The 18838-nt window shown below is 53.3% G+C and overlaps 2 long non-coding RNA genes across 2 annotated transcripts; one reads left to right on the top strand and one right to left on the bottom strand.

Moving 5' to 3' along the window:
- Positions 1-2391: 2391 nt before the first annotated feature.
- LOC108580762 lies at positions 2392-3294 on the bottom strand. The gene is made up of 2 exons (XR_001892313.3): positions 3046-3294; positions 2392-2678 (listed from the first exon to the last, which is right to left on the bottom strand). It is a non-coding gene; the product is annotated as an uncharacterized LOC108580762 (long non-coding RNA).
- A 2087-nt stretch (positions 3295-5381) lies between these two features.
- On the top strand, positions 5382-9509 carry LOC108580761. Its single transcript, XR_002515407.2, has 3 exons — positions 5382-5533; positions 6621-6704; positions 7527-9509. It is a non-coding gene; the product is annotated as an uncharacterized LOC108580761 (long non-coding RNA).
- Positions 9510-18838: the final 9329 nt, after the last annotated feature.

Here is an 18838-nt window from a genome sequence, read left to right on the forward strand (position 1 = left end):
GGTGGAGATTGTGGCAAGCTGAGATCGCACTATTGCATTCTAGCGGGCAACAAAACCAAAAACTCCGTCTCAAAAAAAAAAAAATTATTTATTTAGGTAAGGATATTTTAAGGCGAGTAGCGGTGGCTCAAATGTAATCCCAGCACTTTGGGAGGCCGAGGCAGGCGGATCCGAGGTCAGGGAGATCAGAGACCATCTGGCTACTTTGTGAAACCCGTCTCTACTAAAATACAAAACTTAGCCGGTGAGGTGCTTGAAGTGCCTGTAGTCCCAGCTACTCGGGAGGCTGAGGCAGGAGAATGGCGTGAACCCGAGGCCCGGAGCTTGCAGTGAGCTGAGATCCGGCCACTGCCTCCAGCCTAGGGGACAGAGACTCGTCTCAAAAAAAAAGGATATTTTATATATATATACTCTATTTTTTTTTTGAAAACTTATCTCAGCTCTGTCACCCAGGCTGGAGTCAACATGATCTTGGCTCACTGCCAGGCTCTGCCTCCCCAGATTCAGAAGTGATTCTCCTGCTGCAGCTTCAGAGTCTACGAAGTGGCACCACTGGCCCCAGCTAATTTTTATATTTTTAGTATAGACAGGAATTTCACCATGCTGGCTTTCCAGGCTGGTCTCGAACTCTGACCTCAATCCTGCCCGGCCTCCCAAAGTGCTGGGATTACAGTCATGAGCCACTGCTTCCAGCCACTTTATATATGTATACTCTATCCTCTATATATTTCCTATGGTACCATATCAAGAGGCACATAATGTCTTGTTATCAATTAATCAAATGTGGTTCCAATGTGGTTGGCCTGATTCATCAATAGATACAGTAATAAGATCTATCTTTCACCCAGTGGTTTTAGAAACCACTGATGATTGGCCAGGCCTGGTGGTATGTCTGTAATCCCAGCACTTTTAGGCCCGGCCGGGCAGAGATCCACCAAGATCCAAAGAGATCAAGACCATTCTGGATAACATGGTGAAACCCTGTCTCTACTAAAAATATAAAAATAAGCTAGGTGTTGTGGCATGCGCCTGTAGTCCCAGCTACTTGGGAGGCTGAGGCAGGAGAACTGCTTAGAACCCAGGAGGTGGAGGTTGCAGTGAGCCAAGGTGGCACCACTGCACTCCAGCCTGGCGACAGATTGAGACTCCATCTCAAAACAAAACAAAACAAAACACTGGTGATTATTACTTAGGTTCATCATTTCATAAAAGTTTTGAAAAAAATAGTAATTTTCTAATTTTATTATTCCTTCTGCATTTATTTATTTATTTATTTTGAGATGGAGTTTCACTCCTGTTGCTCAGACTGGAGTGCAATGGCACGATCTCACCTCACTGCAAACTCCACTCCTGGGTTCAGAAGCCAATTCTCCTGCCTCAGCCTCGAGGTAGCTGGGATTGCACAAGAATGCAGGCCACCACAATTGGCTTATTTTTTGTATTTTAGTAGAGACAGGAGTTATTTATGCTGGCCAGGCTGGTCTTGGGCTTCTGGCGTCAGGTGATCCACCAGCCTTGGCCTCCCAAAGTGCACAGGATTACAGGTGTGAGCCACGGCCTGGCCAGGGTGCTCTTAAGAGGCCGATTTTCTATTTTGGCTTTAGAAGAAATATGTCATTTTTATGGATAATTTAACCGTTGACTAAAATATAGAATGACCACAACTAGAGTTGAAAAGAATTTCAGAGACAGAGGATTCTGACCCTATCATATAACAAATTCAGGCTCTGGGGCTCAAAGAAGCCAAGTAATTAACTTGAAGTCACATAGTTTATGAGAAACAAGCTTGCCTTTAACTATAATTGGCATTGTGGTCAACGTATAAAACTTATGGAGAACATTATCCAGAAAACTAAGAGGTATAACATTCATCTTCATAACAATTCCACTACATTTAAATGATACAGGAAGTTGAATGCATTGCATCAAAGTCAAGGTACTGGGCCAGGCATGGTGGCTCACGCCAGTAATCTCAACACTTTGGGAGGCCAAGGCAGGTGGATTACTTGAGATCAGGAGTTCAAGACCATCCTGGCCAACATGGCGAAACCCAGTCTCTACTGAAAACACAAAAATTAGCTGGGCATGGTGGCGTGTACCTGTAGTCCCAGCTACTTGGGAGGCTGAGGCAGGAGAACTGTTTGAACTCAGGAGGCGGAGGTTGCAGTGAGCCAATATTGCACCACTGTACTCCAGCCTGGGGGACAGAGTGAGACTCTGTCTCAAAAAATAATAATAAAATAAAAATAAAAATAAATGATACAGGAAGTAGAATACATTGCAGCAAAGTCAAGGTATTGGGCCGGGCGCAGTGGCTCACGCCTGTAATCCCAACCTTTGCCTGAGTTCTTGTCCTGTGTCCAGGAAGAATGAGGCACACAGACAAATGGAGAGTGAGCAAGACAAAGAAAAGCTTTATTGAATCTTAGGACAGCTCGGAGGAACTGCCCACAGTGGGCAGTTCCTCTCTGTAGGCAGGTCATCTCCTCCAGCGTTCAGCTCTCTGTAGAGAGGAGGCCCCGGTGGCCCTGGAGTGGGTGGCTCCACTCTGCAGGCAGGTCCCTGTTGACTTCCCAGCTCTCAGCAGAGAGGGTAGCTCCTCTGCAGCTGGTCATCCAGTCTCCGGTTGCTTCTCCATCCTCTGCCTTGCTCTGGTTGAACCTGGGGTGTTTGTGGACCTCAGAGAGGAGGAAATGCATGCCGATTGGTGCATGGGCACCCAGAAAAGGTACCACAAGTCCCCACTCTGGTCTGTGGATCTGGCAGCCCGGCCTTCAGCCTTCAGGCTCTCCCCGGTCTGAAAGTGGGGTCTTATCGGGTACCCGCCGGCTTCTGCCCAGGAATCTGCCTCCCACTGCCATTCATGGCCCCTGCTCAGCCCAACTTTGCTCCGAGATCAGAGTGGGTGTTGACAGCCAACAGCAGGGAGAAGCCAGGCAGTGGGGGCAGGGGGGCCTTCCCAGGCCCCCAAGAGTGGAGGGATGCCTGAAGCTGCGGACACAGTTTCGGTGGCTGCAGTGGCACCCGGGAGAGCAGGGCTCCTACCTGCTTGCCCTGGAAGACCACAGGAAGACTCAGATCTGCAGTTACAACTTGGGTGGCTGCAAAAGTTGCAGGCTTGCAACTCGGAAGGGGCAGGGCTCCTGCCAGCTCCATGCAGTGTGTAGTCCTGGTGGCACCTCCCTGCTGCAGCGGTGGCAGGCTGTCTGGAGCGGCTGCTGCCACGAACTGGAGGAATGAGTAATATATCAAGAAGGCAGTTTTTGAACAGAAGTATATTTTTTCATTATAATATAAACATTTGAGAATTGTTATTTCTAAAATTTCTAGTCTGAAACTATAATATAAATTAGAAAATATTTAGATAAATTCATCGATAGTTGAACAGTGATTGACTTTTTTTTTTTTTTTTTAAGACAGAGTTTCCCTCTTGTTGCCCAGGCTGGAGTGCAATGGTGCAACCTCGGTTCATTGCAACCTCCACCTCCTGGGTTCAAGCAATTCTCTTGCCTCAGCCTCCTAAGTAGCTGGGATTACAGGCATGTGTCACGATGCCCGGCTAATTCTGTATTTTCAGTAGAGATGGGGTTTTTCCGTGTTGGTCAGGCTGGTCTCGAACTCCTGATCTCAGGTGATCCACTGCCTTGGCCTCCCAAAGGGATTACAGGCATGAGCCACCATGCCCGACCCAATGATTGACTTTTAAAGTTGAGGTTAAATCAATATAATTATTTCACTGAATAACGCTTTTCCCCGAACTGGATTCATTGTAAATTTTAGACAGCCTAATAATCTGATCCCAAATTATTATATTCTGTTGTCCTTACATTCACTCATTCAACAAATATTTGAGTACCTACCAGAAAATTTTAAGAGTCTAGTCTTTTTTTTTTTTTTTTTTTTTTTTTTTTTTTTGAGATGAGTCTCGGCTTGTCGCCTTCAGGCTGGAGTGCAGTGGCTTGATCTCGGCTCACTGTAAGCCCGGGCCTCCCGGTTCACGCCCATTCTCCTGCCTCAGCTCTCCAGTAGCTGGGACTACAGGCCCTCGGGCCACCTCCCCAGCCAATTTCTGTATTTTAGTACAGATGGGTTTCATTGCATTAGCCAGGATGGTCTGATCTTCCTGACCTTGTGGATCCTCACCACCTCGCCTCCCTTAGCAGGATTATAGGCATGAGCCACCGCTACCAGCCTCTAGTCTTTTTTAATAAACAATCTTCTATTAGGAATTTCATATTCTACATAGCAAGTTCAGAATTTTATGATGCCTAAAATTAGAAACAAATACAGAGAGTATTAAACCTTGGATATTGTGGAGACAAATATGTTTGATGAATGACCTTGGAGGCCCGGAAATGAGAATGGCTAGAACTGGGGATTCCAGCAGGGGCAGCAGCAGCAACAGCCACGCCCGAAGGCCGCAGAGGGCGGCATCGGCAGAAGCGGGTGCCCGCCGGGCCTGGGCCGCCCTCCCCAGGGTCCCTCCACCTCCGGTCTCCCTGCCTCGTGGTGTTGTTTCTGGGCAGACTTGTCTTCACCACACCACATCAGCAGGAGTGTGTAGTGGACACAGACGGTGCCTGCTGGTGTCTGCCCGGTTCCCCGCCGCTGCCAGGCAATGCCGGCAGGAGTAGATAAGTGTGTGACAGAGGCTGGGGTCAGCCCTGCGGGGGGTGGGGTAGACAGGGGACAGGCACAGCTGCCCCAGGGTTCCCTCCCGGGGGGGAGCTGCTCTCCGGACCTTGTCCTTCCACAGGACCCGAGGCCTCTGCCTGGGTGGGGCCACCGGAGGCTCTGTTATGTCACCTGTGGTGTCCTGTCCTCCAGATCCTTGTAGAGCTGGGCTTAGGGTGCAGGCTGCAGGGATGGAGGCTACAGGGACGGAGAGCAGGACCACATAAGGGCTTGGCGGTCCAGGAGGCCTTCTGAGGGCAGGGCCCTGGGGTTGCATTTTGGGGAGAGGCTGCCACAATACAGCAGGAGGAGCAGGGATGGGGGTGGCAGTGTGTGCAAAGGCCCGGCTCTGGGAGTAGGGCTGTTGTTTAGCCAGCTGGAGTGCCTAGGAGATGAGATGAGAGGGGCCGGAGGGCCTCTGCTGATGGTCTGGGGGTAGAGGATCGGCTGAACCAAGCCAGGAGACTGGAGTTTTCCTATAAATGTAGGGCCCTGTGCCCACTCCCACCTCTGCTCCTCTTTCAGCCCCACTGAGGCCTCTCCGGTGGATCTCACAGGCTGCTCCCACTCGCCCCATTCTCCTGTCCCATTTCTAGCCTCAGGTAGCCTGTGCCTGGGGAGGGGAGGGAAGGGAAGGGGAAGGGAAGGGAAGAGAAGGGAAGGGAAGGGAGATGAGGGGAGACTAGGAGAAGGGATGGGAGGGGAGGGGACGGGAGGGGAAGATGTGCAGGTCAGTCTCCCGGAGGGGAGGCTGCTATGACAAGATCCCACAGACTGGGGCTTCAGCAACAGACTTCTCTTTTCTCTCAGTTCTGGAGGCTGAAGTCCAAGATGAAGGCGCCATCACGGTTGGTTTCTGGTGAGGCTTTTCTTCCGGGCTTGTAGGTGGCCCCCCTCCCGCATGGCCTTTCCTCCGTGTATGCAGAGGGGAAGAGAGAGCTCTCCCATATCTCTTCCTCTTCCTGTGGAAGGGCCCTCCCCTGTGGCCTTCTAACACCTTATCGCCAATACAGTCACTCAGGGGATTCCATCTTCAACATAGGAGTATTGAAGATGGGGTTGGTGATGTCACAGTCCCATCTGTAGCAGTGTCCGTAGGAAATTCCCACACTGGGGCCAGGCACGGTGGCTCACACCTGTAATCCCAGCACTTTGGGAGGCTGGGGCAGGCGGATCGCTTGAGCCCAGGGGTTCAAGACCAGCCTGGGCAACATAGCGAGACCTTGTCTCTACAAAAAATGCAAACATTAGCTGGGCATGGTGGCACGTGCCGGTGGTCCCAGCTACATGGGAGGCTGAGGCAGGAGAATCCTTTGAGCTCAGAAAGGCAGAGCTTGCAAAGAGCTGTGATTGTGCCATCGCACTCCAGCCTAGGCAACAGAGTGAGACCCTGTCTCAGAAAAAAACCATCAACAAACTTCCCACACTGAGAGAGCCTGCTCCAGGCTGGGGCCTGGACTCAGCCGGTTGCTGTGTGGTCATTCGCTCTTCCAGAAACTCTCCCAGCAGATTATGTTCCCATTTCACATGGAGGGTGAGTGCAAGGCAGCCCTAGGTGGCTCCCTCTAACTCCGAACGTGTGAACATGGGTTTCCCCAGCACTGTCCAACCCCAGGCTCACTGGGACACCGTCCCGAGCTTTCCATCTGATGCTTTTAGGGCCCAGCAGCCACAGGTGGCTCAGGGAGGACGCTGGGCCCAGTGCCGGACCCTGCTGGGCAGGTTCCCTCAGCCGCAGGGCGGGTGGCCGGTCCCATCTGGTGGCCCATTCCTCCTGCCTGAGTGCGCGGATGTGTGTGTGTGTGTTTAGTGTGTGTTCTTGGCCCATTCGTCCTTCAGCTTTTGTGTTTTATTATGTAATCATTTTGCATGAGTGCTTCGTATATGAAAGATGTTAGTTAATATTTGTTTAACAAAACACATTTTGCATCTATTGATTAAAAAAGAAAATGGTGATAACGACAATCCAAGGACCCGGTGGAAACTGGTGAAGGCTGGACTGAGGGCTCAGGCAGTGGTGCGTGGAAAAGGTGCTTATTGTACTTTTGTTCTTGAGATGAAGCCAGTGAGGGCTAGGGGATGTTTCTGAACCTCTGTGCCAAGAGGAATCGGGTCAGCAAAGAGAGAGAAGTGGGAGACGGGGTGAGTCTTACACACACAGCCTTTCCCAGGAACAAATTCTCTCTTAAATTGCAGCATTAGGAAATTACCTCAGAGCTGGGCACGGTGACTCACGCCTGTAATCCCAGCACTTTGGGAGGCCGAGGCAGGGGGGTTGCTTGAGCTCAGGAGTTTGAGACCAGCCTGGGCCACATGGCAAAACCCCGTCTCTACTAAAAATACAAAAATTAGCCGGGCATGGTGGTGGGCGCCTGTAATCCCAACTACTCGGGAGACTGAGGCACGAGAATCGCTTGAACCTGGGAGGCAGAGGTTGCACTGAGCTGAGATCATACCACTCACTATACTCTAGCCTGGGCGACAGAGTGAAACTCCGTCTCAAAAAAGTAAAGATAAAAATTGCAACCCTCCCTAGCTGAGCGTGGTAACTCCTGCCTGTAATCCCAGCACTTTGGGAAGCCAAGGCAGGAGGATCCCTTAGGCCCAGAAGTCTAAGACCAGCCTGGACAACATAGTAAGACTCCATCTCTATGAAAAACAGGGGAAAAAAATTAGCTGGGCATGGGAGTGTGCACCTATAGTCCCAACTACTTGGGAGGCTGAAGCCAGATGATTGCTTGAGCCTGGGAGGCTGAGACTGCAGAGAGCTGTGATTGTAATTCTGCACTCCAGCCCGGGCAAGAGGGAGAGACTGTCTCAAAAACAAATAATTGCGACCCTCCCCCATGCAGCTGCTGCTTGGCTCGGGAAGGAGCTGACTCTCCCCACTGACCCCGGAACGTCCTGCTCTCCGTGATTACGTGGGCTCGGAGACCGTTGTTTGCACTGCGTCCCGGGATGGATTTACACAGGACCACGTGCCTTCTGCTCCCTTCCACTCCCGCCCGCGCTCCCTGTTTGTGGTTCTTATCATTCTGCTTGCCTGAGTCATTGGTCTCGCCAAAAACAAGAGCACAGTGGAGGTCACACCAGCTGCAGCCCAGCATGGACAGACGGACGACGGCAGCCAGACATCAGGGGCTCCTCTGCTTCTCTCTGCCGGGCACCTGTGCTGGTCCCACCAGGGCGGCTGTGGTCCTGCAGGGGCGCTGGGCAGAGAGGGTGCCACCCAGCCAGGCTGTGAACCCACCTGTGCCCTGTGCCCTGAGGCCCACTCCTGGGTTGTGGGGACCCTGCTCGCTCCCATACCAGACATGACCTCTCCCACAAGCTCTCACTTCCTCTCTGCTGCCCTGTGGCTGTCCTCTTTGTCACGCAGTTGGCTGCCCTTGTCTGTACCACAACGCCCTGCCTGGAAAGGCCCGTTTGTCCAGGCAGCCAGGGCTAGAGCCAAGCGCAAGGCATCACTGCCTGGACGCCTGAGTCCAGTGGACACTCCCATGGGACCTGTGTCCCTCAAATGGAACCCTGCAGCTCAGCACTCCAGCTGCATCCCCTGTCGCCTCCTCACCTCACCCCAGGCCCACCCGGCCCCTGCGGCCCCCACCAAGCTGCTCAGGCCACTCTCACGGCCCTCACTTTCCACCCGCAGCCAGTGAGCCTGCAGACCCTCCCGGTCCCTGACTCCTGAGCATCCCAAGCCCACGGTCTCCACGTGACTTGAGCCACTCCCCCGGCCCTGGCTAGGAGCCCTGAGGGTCCCTTCCCCCTGCCACAGGGGCTCCTACCTCTCCGCAGGGCAGACCCTCCCAGGTGAACCTGAACCCTCGGAATGACCCAAGGGGCCCTGTCCACCCTGCCGCCCCCCACGCTCTTCCCCTCGAGGCCTGGGGCAGGCAGGCTCTATGACCTTTCCAAGGGTTTGCTGGAAGGAGCCTGGGGTTGGGAGCCACTTCTGGAGGCGAATAGGCTCGTGGGCCATGACAGTTCCCTCGCTTCCTCCCTCACACGGAGGACAGCAGCATCCACCAGGTCACCTGTGCAAGAGTTGGAGCCACTGGAAACGCAGGGCTCAGGGTGCCCAGCACACAGTGGGCCAGCCGCCACGGGCCGCAGGCTGGTGGGCATGGTCGGCCCCTCAGAGCAAGCGGCTGAGGCACTGCTTGTGCTTGTGAGGTGCTCAAGTCACACCCCAGTAAACAATGGGAGAGGGCGCTGCCTCCACCGCACCCTCATCTATTCAGGTTCTCACACACACCCATTACCTTCAGCCAGCGCCCCAGCCCTCCCAGTTCCCTGAACGACGTCACCTCTCAGGCCTCCGTCCTGCCACTGGCCAGGTCACTTGGACTGTGGAGGGGAGGGTCTGACAGGCCCGAGCCCGGCCCTGGGCCCCTCTCCAGCTGCAGCCCCGCACGCCTGAGGGTGGCTGGAGGGGGCCTGGTGCCTGCTGGGTGGGTTTGCTTTCCGGAAGTTCTGCATGTGAGCTGCCTTCTGAGTCCATGCTGGTGGTCAGTGGGATCTGGTTTCTGTGGCTGTGGGACTGAAGTCCCTGGTCCCTGGTTGTCTGGCAGCCAGGGCCCAGCCTTAGCAAGTAGAGGCCTGTCTCTGTCCTTGCCCGTGGGCCCGTCTCTTGGAGCCGGCAGCAGCCTGTCCAGTCCTCACACCTGGAAACTCTGGCTTCCCATTCAGCCTGGTCTCTCTTCCAACCGGAGAAAGCCCTTCTCTGCTCTTACGGCTCATGGGACTGGACCAGACCTGCTATTCCAGCCACATCTACGATAATCTCCCTCCCTGTTTTAAGGTTCGTAATCTTAATTATATCTGCAAATTTCCTTTTGTCTTGTAACAACTTCCCAGCTACCAGGGATCAGGGCTGGGACATCTTTGGGGGCCACTTCGCCTTCCACCAGACCCTGGTCTGCCCCCTCAGCTGCCCTCTGTACAGCCTTGTAACATCCTTTTCCAATAATCCAAGCAACTCAAAACACCCCAAGTTAGTGACATCAGCAATCCTCCCAGGAAAACCATCCAGCTGGTCGCTCCTGACGTGAGTCCCACACGCATGAACCCTGCACGTGGCACAGGGTGTCTAAGCCACTGTTCGCAGCCCCTTTCTCACATAGGAGCAGGTGGCTGGGCGCGGTGGCTCATGCTTATGGCCCCAGGACTTTGGGAGGCTGAGGCAGGCAGCTCACTTGAGGTCAGGAGTTCGAGCCCAGTCTGGCCAACATAGTGAAACCCTGTCTCCACTAAAAAGGTGAAAAAATTAACTGGGCATGGTGGCGTGCCCCTGTAGTCCCAGCTACTCAGGAGGCTGAGGCAGGAGAATCGCATGAACCTGGGAGGCTCATGAACCTGGGAGGTTGCAGTGAGCCGAGATCTCACCACTGCACTCCGGCCGGGGCAACAGCAAGACTGTGTCTCAAAAATAAATTTAAAAATTAATTAATTAAAAAGGCCATGGAGGGAAACATGTTCTCAAGACCTCTTGGACTATGCCATGGGCAAAAAAAAAGAAAAAACTATGTGTATATACACACACACCCCACTTTTTTTTTTTTTTTTTTGAGACAGAGTCTCTCTTTGTCACCCAGGCTGGAATGCAATGGCGTGATCTCGGCTCACTGCAACCTCTGCCTCCCGAGTTCAAGTGATTCTCCTGCCTCAGCCTCCCAAGTAGCTGGAATTATAGGTGCCCGCCACCACAACCGGTTAATTTGTGTATGTTTAGTAGAGACGGGGTTTCTCCATGTTGGCCAGGCTGGTCTCGAACTCCTGAAGTCAGGTGATCCGCCCGCCTTGGCCTCCCGAAGTGCTGGAATTACAGGCATGAGCTACCGTGCCCGGTCCTCATTATATATTTTTTTTAAAAGAAGAAGTATTGGAGGGTGGGCATGAGCAAAATGTGGGGCAGCCACATAGAGGAAGATGGGGCCCAGGCAGCAGGAGCCAACTGAGAGGAGAGAGTGGGTGCCAGATGACAGAGGCCAGGGCACCAGGTCACAGGGGATGGTCAGGAGGCTCCGGGAGGAAATTTCCGATGTGTCTGAACACGTGGAGAGGCAGTTTACACAGCGGAAGGAGAGTGCAGAGGTGAAGTCACAGTCCCAGGAAGAAGCTGGGGCCCAGGCGGCCTGGGAACCAGATGACCTCCAGGGAAAACAAAGAACCCAAGGCTGTTGCACGGCTCAGCGTGAGCTGCACCCGCATAGTAACGTAGATACTGAATGTGTCTCACCAAAATTATGTCGGGGGTGGGGACAGTTGTGGGGTTCTGTGTGTGAGAGGGAATTAACTCCTTCACCTCCGGAGAATCAGGAGACCCTGTCCAACACTGAGAAGTTGAGAAGTGCCCGCACATTATAGGGTAGAGATGGGGTCTTGCTGTGTTGCCAACTCCTGGACTCAAGAGATCCTCCTGCCTCAGCCCCCTAAAGTGCTGGGATGATAGACATAAGCCCCCATGCCCGACCTAAGTACTTTATTACTTTTTTATTTATTTGTGTGTATTTATTTATTTATTTTTCAGATGGAGTCTTGCTCTGTCACCCAGGCTGGAGGGCAGTGGCTCGATCTCAGCCCACTGCAAACTCTGCATCCTGGGTTCAAGCTATTCTCATGCCTCAGCCTCCCAAGTTGCTGGGATTACAGGTGTGTGCCACCATGCCCAGCTAATTTTTGTATTTTTGGTAGAGATGGGGTTTCACCATGTTGGCCAAGCTGGTCTCGAACTCCTGACCACCGCACCCAGCCTTTTTAATTTATTTTTTGAGATGGAGTCGCACTCTGTTGCCCAGGCTGGAGTACAGTGGCGAGGTGGCAGTGCCCAGGCTGGAGTAGTGAGATCTCGGCTCACTGCAACCTCTGCCTCCCTGGCTCAAGCGATACTCCCACCTCAGCCTCCCAAGTAGCTGGGATTACAAGCATTCCCACCTGGGTATGGCTAATTTTTGTATTTTTAGTAGAGATGGGGTTTCACCATGTTGGCCAGGCTGATCTCGAACTCCTGATCTCAAGTGATCCGCCCACCTCAGTCTGCCAAAGTGCTGGGATGGCAGGCGTAAGCCACCACGTCCGGCCTTGTAAGCACATTATTTAAGGATAAAAAGGCAGACATGAAAAGACTGACCTGAAACATAAACACTGGGAAAATAAACACAAGGGCATGGGAGTCTTGTGGACGCACAACCGGGTGGGAAGGGGCAGGGACTGTTTTTATAACAGAAGCATAAACCACTTGCGTCCTCAAGTCACACGCATGGGTCTTTGGTTGACAGAGAGAATGGGGTGGGAGGAGACCGCACACAAGAGTCCCACCCGGGAGGGGCTGGGCTTTGTAGGGGACACAGGGAAGGATCCCTGGGCTCCACTTGGGGTGCGGGCAGGGTGAGGGAGCCCCTTCCTCCGTGGGGAAGGGAGGAAATTCCACCGCAGGGACGCAGGAGCCAGAGCCAGAGAGCAGCAACCCCACTCCTGGTACAGTGGGAACTCAGGGGTGGGGAGGAGGGACAGCGGTGGGGCCAGTGCTGCCTCTCTGCTGGCTGGGACCCCCCACGCCCAGCTGTCGGTCCCATGGATATGCCATCTTCTGTGGCACATTGCTTCAAGACTCGGGATCATTGCTTGTCTTCCTGCGGATGACAGGAAGAAAGATGAAGGCATGGGAGAGATGGCACTTTATAAGGGGTCAGAGAAGGGCCTCTCTGATGAGCGACATTGGGGCAGAGACTCGGGACCTGAGGCACGTGAATAACAGGGTTCCCAGCTATTAAGGAGCCAGCTCGTGGTCACACAAGGATGACCTCCTTGCCCACCCAGGCTCTGCCTTGACCAATCAGAAGCCATGGGGCCTCTGCGTGACTCCCTGCTCTTCTCCCAGGCTGGGGACTGGGGCACTGGCTCGGACCACGGGTCACTGTTTCTTGGAGTCTCCAACCAGAGCTGAGCTCTTCAGGGGACCTGGATGATGAACCGTTTGGGCGGTTGTGTTTGGGGTGTGATGTGGCCATCCTGAAAAGCCCCGGCCTGTCAGCTCTGATCCGCTTCCCTGGGGTTCACCTCCCACTTCCGTGTCAGAACCTCTTTCTGCCCTTTCCCGAGGACTGGGGGGATCTGAGTGCTTCCCCCCATGTTTCATGAACTGAAACTGAAGCTGGAGAAGATAGGGCTTATCTGGGGTCAAAAGGAGCCCAGGTCCCCGGCTTTTGCGGGGAAACTTGTTCTGGGGGCTGGGTGAGCCTGGCCGGGTCATATGGGCTGGGGGCTGGGTGAGCCTGGCCAGGTTATATGGGCGCTGGGGGCTGGGTGAGCCTGGCCAGGCAGGCCAGCTGGTGAGCCTGGCCGGGTTATATGGGCGCTGGGGGCTGGGTGAGCCCTGCTGGGTTATATGGGCGCTGGGGGCTGGGTGAGCCTGGCCTAAGAGTATGGGCTGGGGGCTGGGTGAGTCTTGGCTAAGAGCATGTGGGCTGCTGGGGGCTGGGTGAGCCTGGCTGGGTTATATGGGCTCTGGGGGCTGGGTGAGCCTGGCTGGGTTATATGGGCGTCGGGGATGAAGTGCAGGAGAGAAGTTTGGAGTCCTCCCATGAGTGATCAGAGGCCCTTGGGGGCTTGGGTGGGAGCATCAGAGAGTGGGACATGCCAGAGCCTTTCTCTGCCTTCAGAAGGAAGATGAGTGAGGAGATGCGAGGGGAAGAGGAGACCAAACAGAGAAAGAAATTCGAGAGCAGAGCTCTGGAGAGACAGGCAGGTGCCGATGGAGGAGCTGGCCCATGGCCCGTGGGGCGGTGGGTGGGTGTAACACGGTTCTCCCCACATCTGTCCAGAAAACCTTCCAAAAAGTCCCATCTCTTTGCAGAGCAGATAATAAGAGCAGCTCCCAGGCACCCTATGTACTGACCAAGCTTTACAGAGCAGCAGCCATGACTGGTCCAGTGCATCCTCACAGCTGCTCTGTGGGACAGGTACATTATTCCTTGCTTTCATAAATGGGGAAACTGAGGCACGGGGCGGTGCCCAAGGTCAAGCACTGGAAGGTGGCGGAGCTGGGAGCAGGCAGAGTGGGGGTCCACTCCCACCTCCCCACCTGCCCTGTGTCTCTGGGGTGTAGGGAGTGAGTCCTGCAGCCAGGTGTGGGGGGCAGGGGGCGGGGTCCACCTCAGCGAGGCTGACCGGGCCCGGGTCACAGGGTTGATGGGGTTTTTCAGCTCATGGACAGTACCCCACTGCATCGTGCATTGAATCAGGCCCTGGGCTCTGAGTCAAAGCAAACCCTTCCAGTGACTGCCAATGAGGTGGCAACGGAGCCCACATGATCCGGGGGGCCTGGCATGCCCTCCATTGCCCAGGGAAGCCAGCCCCAGCCTGCAGGGCCACCTCCAGATGAGACACCGCTGGAGATGTGTGGCATTCTCAGGGCCTCTTTGTAGAGAAAAACAGGAAACTATGATTATAAAATTATGCATAAAAGTGAATATTAAGAGTAAATAGGGCCGGGCACGGTGGCTCATGCCTATAATCCCAGCACTTTGGGAGGCCAAGGCGGGCAGACCACCTGAGGTCGGGTGTATGAGACCAGCCTGGACAACATGGTGAAACCCTCTCTCTACTAAAAATACAAAAATTAGCTGGGCATGGTGGTGCGTGCCTGTAATCCCAGCTACTCAGGAGGCAGGAGAATCTCTTGAACCCAGGGGGCAGAGGTTGCAGTGAGCCAAGATCGTACCACTGCACTCTAGCCTGGGCGACAGAGTGAGACTCCATCTCAAAAAAAAAAAAAAAAGAGCAAATAGGTCACACTCACTGGCTCACAACTGTAATCCCAGCACTTTGGGAATCTGAGGTGGGAGGATCACTTGAGCCCAGGAGTCCAAGACCTGCCTGGGCAATAGAGCGAGACCCCATCTCTATTTTTACAAAGTAAATAAATCACAACAAACTGCAAAAATGTAAAAAGCCAATAAGCAGCATAAGCATAATAAGATCCAATAAATTAACATAATATTTCTCTTAGAGAACTGCCTGATGCACCCCTGAAGTACTTTATGCTTTTTTGTTTGTTTATTTGTTTGAGATAGAGTCTCAGTCTGTCACCCAGGCTGGAGTGCAGCAGCATGATCTTGGCTCACTGCAACCTCCACTTCCCAAGTTCAAGCAATTCTCCTGCCTCAGCCTCCCGAGTAGCTAGGATTACGGGTGCTCACCACCACGCCCGGCTAATTTTTGTATTTTTAGTAGAGACGGAGTTTCACCATGTTGGCCAGGCTGGTCTCGAACTCCTGACCTCAGGTGATCTACCCACCTCGGCCTCCCAAAGTGTTGGGATTACAGGCGTGAGCCAACGCGCCCGGCCAGTACTTTGTATTTTACGTTTCTCCCCTAAATACTCTCAGATCATCTTTTGAAAAGACAACCAGTTTTGTAATATCATTTTCCACTGAAAGAATAGAAGAATAATTCAGCCTTTCGCTAGCATGGTTGGCTAAAAATTATTATTGGTCCGAAGGTAGCAAGTTATCTCAATCGATTCTTCACAGTCAGTTACAGATCCAGCTCCTTCCCCCTTCTGACTACTGCACTTGACTAGTCTTTAAAAACCAACAAAAGAAAAATGGCTGGGCATGGTGGCTCACACCTGTAATCCTAGCACTTTGGGAGTCCGAGGTGGGCGGATCATTTGAGGTCAGAAGTTCAAGACCAGCCTGACCAACATGGTGAAACGCTGGTTCTACTAAAAATACAAAAAAATTAGCCGGGCGTGGTGACGCATGCCTGTAATTCCAGCTACTGTGAAAGCTGAGGCAGGAGAATCACTTGAACCCAGGAGGTGGAGGTTGCAATGAGCCAAGATCGCACCACTGTACTCCAGCCTGGGTGACAGAGCAAGACTCTGTCTAAAAAAAAAAAAAAAAAAAAAGAAAGAAAGAAAATTATCATTATTGTTTTTTAAACATTGCGTCAGTATTTTCTTCTTGTTTTATTTTCTTTTTTTTGACAGAGAAAGTGTCTAACTATGTTGCCCAGCCTGGTTTCGACCTCCTGGGTTCAAGCAATCCTCCTGCCTCAGCCTCCTAAAAGTGTGGGATTACAGGCGTAAGCCACTGCACCTGGCCATTGTATCAATATTTTATCCCTCCCTCCCTTTCTCCCTTCCTTCCTTCCTCCCTTCCTTTTTCTCAGTCTCTCCTTGTTGCTCAGGCTGGAGTGCAATGGTGCGATCTCGGCTCACTGCAACCTCCACCTCCCAGGTTCAAGCCATTCTCCTGCCTCAGCCTCCCGAGTAGCTGGGATTATAGGTTCACGCCACAATGCCTGGCTAATTTTCATATTTTTAGCAGAGACGAGATTTTGCCATGTTGGCCAGGCTGGTCTTGAACTCCTGACCTCAGGTGATCCGCCTGCCTCGGCCTCCCAAAGTGCTGGGATTACAGGCTTGAGGCACCTGGCCAAGATGGTGAAACCTTGTCTCTATTAAAAACACCAAAAATTTAGCCGAGCGTGGTGGCAACCCGCCTGTAATCCCAGCTACTCGGGAGGCTGAGGCACAAGCATCGCTTGAATCTGAGAGGCAGAGGCTGCAGTGAGCCGAGACTGCACCACTTCACTCCAGCCTGGGTGACAGAATGAGACTCCAGCTCAGACAAAAAACAAACAAACAAAACACAAGGAAGCGTGGGGGTCTGGCATCTATGGGGACTCACAGTCACAAAGTCCCTGTCCCTGGGGCCCACTGCCCAGCAGCCCCCGCAAGGGCCCCGCCAGTGTCAGGAGAGTCACTGGGATTCATGGACTTCTCTCAGAGCAGAGAAACGTCTGCAGCAAGCCCCACAGTGTGGCTGGCGGGGAACTGGGCCGGGCAGGAGGTGGCCGGGGGAGCAGCTGGGGGAGCGGTTGGGAGCGCAGCCTCTCTAGGAAACTGTGGAGGCCCAGCAGCCTCCCCACTCTTCAGCTTCCCTCGCTGATGATGCTAATACTAGAAAAGGAAGTGAGAGGCAGTGAGCTATCCCTGAGAACAAAACCGCATGATCGGGGTGTGGCTGAGGTGGCCTTGGGTGGCACTGAGCAGGCTCAGGCCTAGAGACTGGTCCCCACCCATCAACATCTCACAAACAGCGGGACCAGTGTTTGAGGCTGCACACCTGCATCCTTCCCCACAGAGAGGGCTTGGCCACAGCGGGCCACCCAGGAGCCACCTGGGGAGCCCTCACAGGCCTGGGCTTTCAGAAGATTCATTCAGAGGCAGAAAGGGCCTGGAGATCTGAGGTGAGGGCCCCACCCTGTTCCATTCATAGGGAGACAGGCATTCCGTAAGAGGCCTCCTCCCATCGGAAACAAAATCCTCCGCAAAAACACCAACCTTCTCACCTTTCAGGAACCAGGAGTTTGGCCCGAGTGAGGGCCCAAGCAGCTACTGTGTGGGGTCCAAGACATGGGTGGGCCTGACTCCAGCTGCATTTGACCCCAACAGAAGTAAACACCACAGCCCCAGGGGTGCGGGTGGTTCCCTCCAACCACGGGCCTTCCCCAGCCAGGCCCAGCCAAAAGCCACGGCCCTAGACATTGGGAGCAGGGCTGGGCCTCAGATCAGAGAAGGTCCCAGTGTCCCCAGGAACACTGCACAGTCCCTCTGGGCGAGGCCTCCCAAATTCCCCCAGTGTTGGGTGTGAGGGGAATAGAGACCCCCAGGTACGTACCTGTTTGCAGAAAAACAAGTGACCACTTCTGGGGGACTCTGGACTTAGTTTTGTGGGGTTTATTTCTATTTTTATTTATTTATTTTTTTTGAGACAGAGTCTCGCTCTGTTGCCCAGGCTGGAGTGCAGTGGCGCAATCTCGGCTCACTGCAACCTCCACCTCCCTGGTTCAAGTGATTCTCCCACCTCAGCCTCCCAAGTAGCTGGGATAACAAGCATTCCCCTCGTGTCTGGCTAATTTTTGTATTTTTGGTAGAGATGGGGTTTCACCATGCTGACCAGGCATGGATTGCAGACATCAGCCACTGCCCCCGGCCCATGGTTTTGTGGTTTTGTGAAGCTAAATTCCTCCACATTGAAAGAGGAGACAATTTTAACATGAGTTTGGAGGGGAAGAAAAAAACTTAAACATTTTTGGCCAGGCGAGGTGGCTCACGCCTGTAATCCCAGCACTTTGGGAGGCTGAGGCCGGTGGATCACTTGAGGTCTGGAGTTCAAGACCAGCCTTGCCAACATGGTGAAACCCCATCTCTACTAAAAATACAAAAATTAGCTGGGCGTGATGGCACGCACCTGTAATCCCAGCTACTCAGTTTGAGACCAGTGGTCCATTGTGGATAAGGGGGTAGAGCAGGGGAGCTTAGAGTAAGTAAGAAAAGAAATTGGGACCGGGCGCAGTGGCTCACGTCTGTAATCCCAGCATTTTGGGAGGCCGAGGTGGGTGGATCATCTGAGGTCGGGAGTTTGAGACCAGCCTGACCAACAAGGAGAAACCCCGTCTCTAATAAAAATACAAAACTAGCCATGCTTGTGATCCCAGCTACTTGGGAGGCTGAGGCAGGAGAATCACTTGTACCCGGGAGGCGGAGGTTGCAGTGAGCCAAGATCATGCCATTGCACTCCACCCTGGGAAACAAGAGTGAAACTCTGTCTCAAAAAAAAAAAAAAAAAAAAAAAGATGAAGAAGAAGAAGAAATTGGAGAAACCATGCTGGGTGGTGTCCAGCCTTGTGAATCTCTTACAAAACCAACATTACTCACCAAAGCTTTTCACGTGTTTCGTTTTGTCTATGGGAGTGGGGAAGAAGATGGGAGAAATGCTGAGGGCGACCTACAGGTGGGCAAGGAGGCAGACGCTGCCATGGGGGTCCTGCTAGACTCAGTGCCACTGCACAGGGAAACTGTCGCCAAGGGTGGGCAGGGATGCAGTCTCGGAGACCGCCCGAAGCAGCACCACTAACACCCAGGACACCCGCTCCCCGCCTCCTGGCTTCCTCCTCTTCCACTCTAGACGGCTTTCTAGCAGGGGAGCAGGGATGCCAACCCTTCCAGCTCCCTCTGCCTGAGCCGCTGAGCGCTGACTCGAGGTTAACTAAAATCCCAGGAAATGACTCTTGATTGGCACCGGTCAGGGCCTGCCCCTGACCAATTAAGAGTGGCCAAGTGGTGATGTCACATAACAATGGTTGCTCC

Source organism: Papio anubis, chromosome 16 (assembly GCF_008728515.1).
Source record: "Papio anubis isolate 15944 chromosome 16, Panubis1.0, whole genome shotgun sequence".
Lineage (NCBI taxonomy): Eukaryota > Metazoa > Chordata > Mammalia > Primates > Cercopithecidae > Papio > Papio anubis.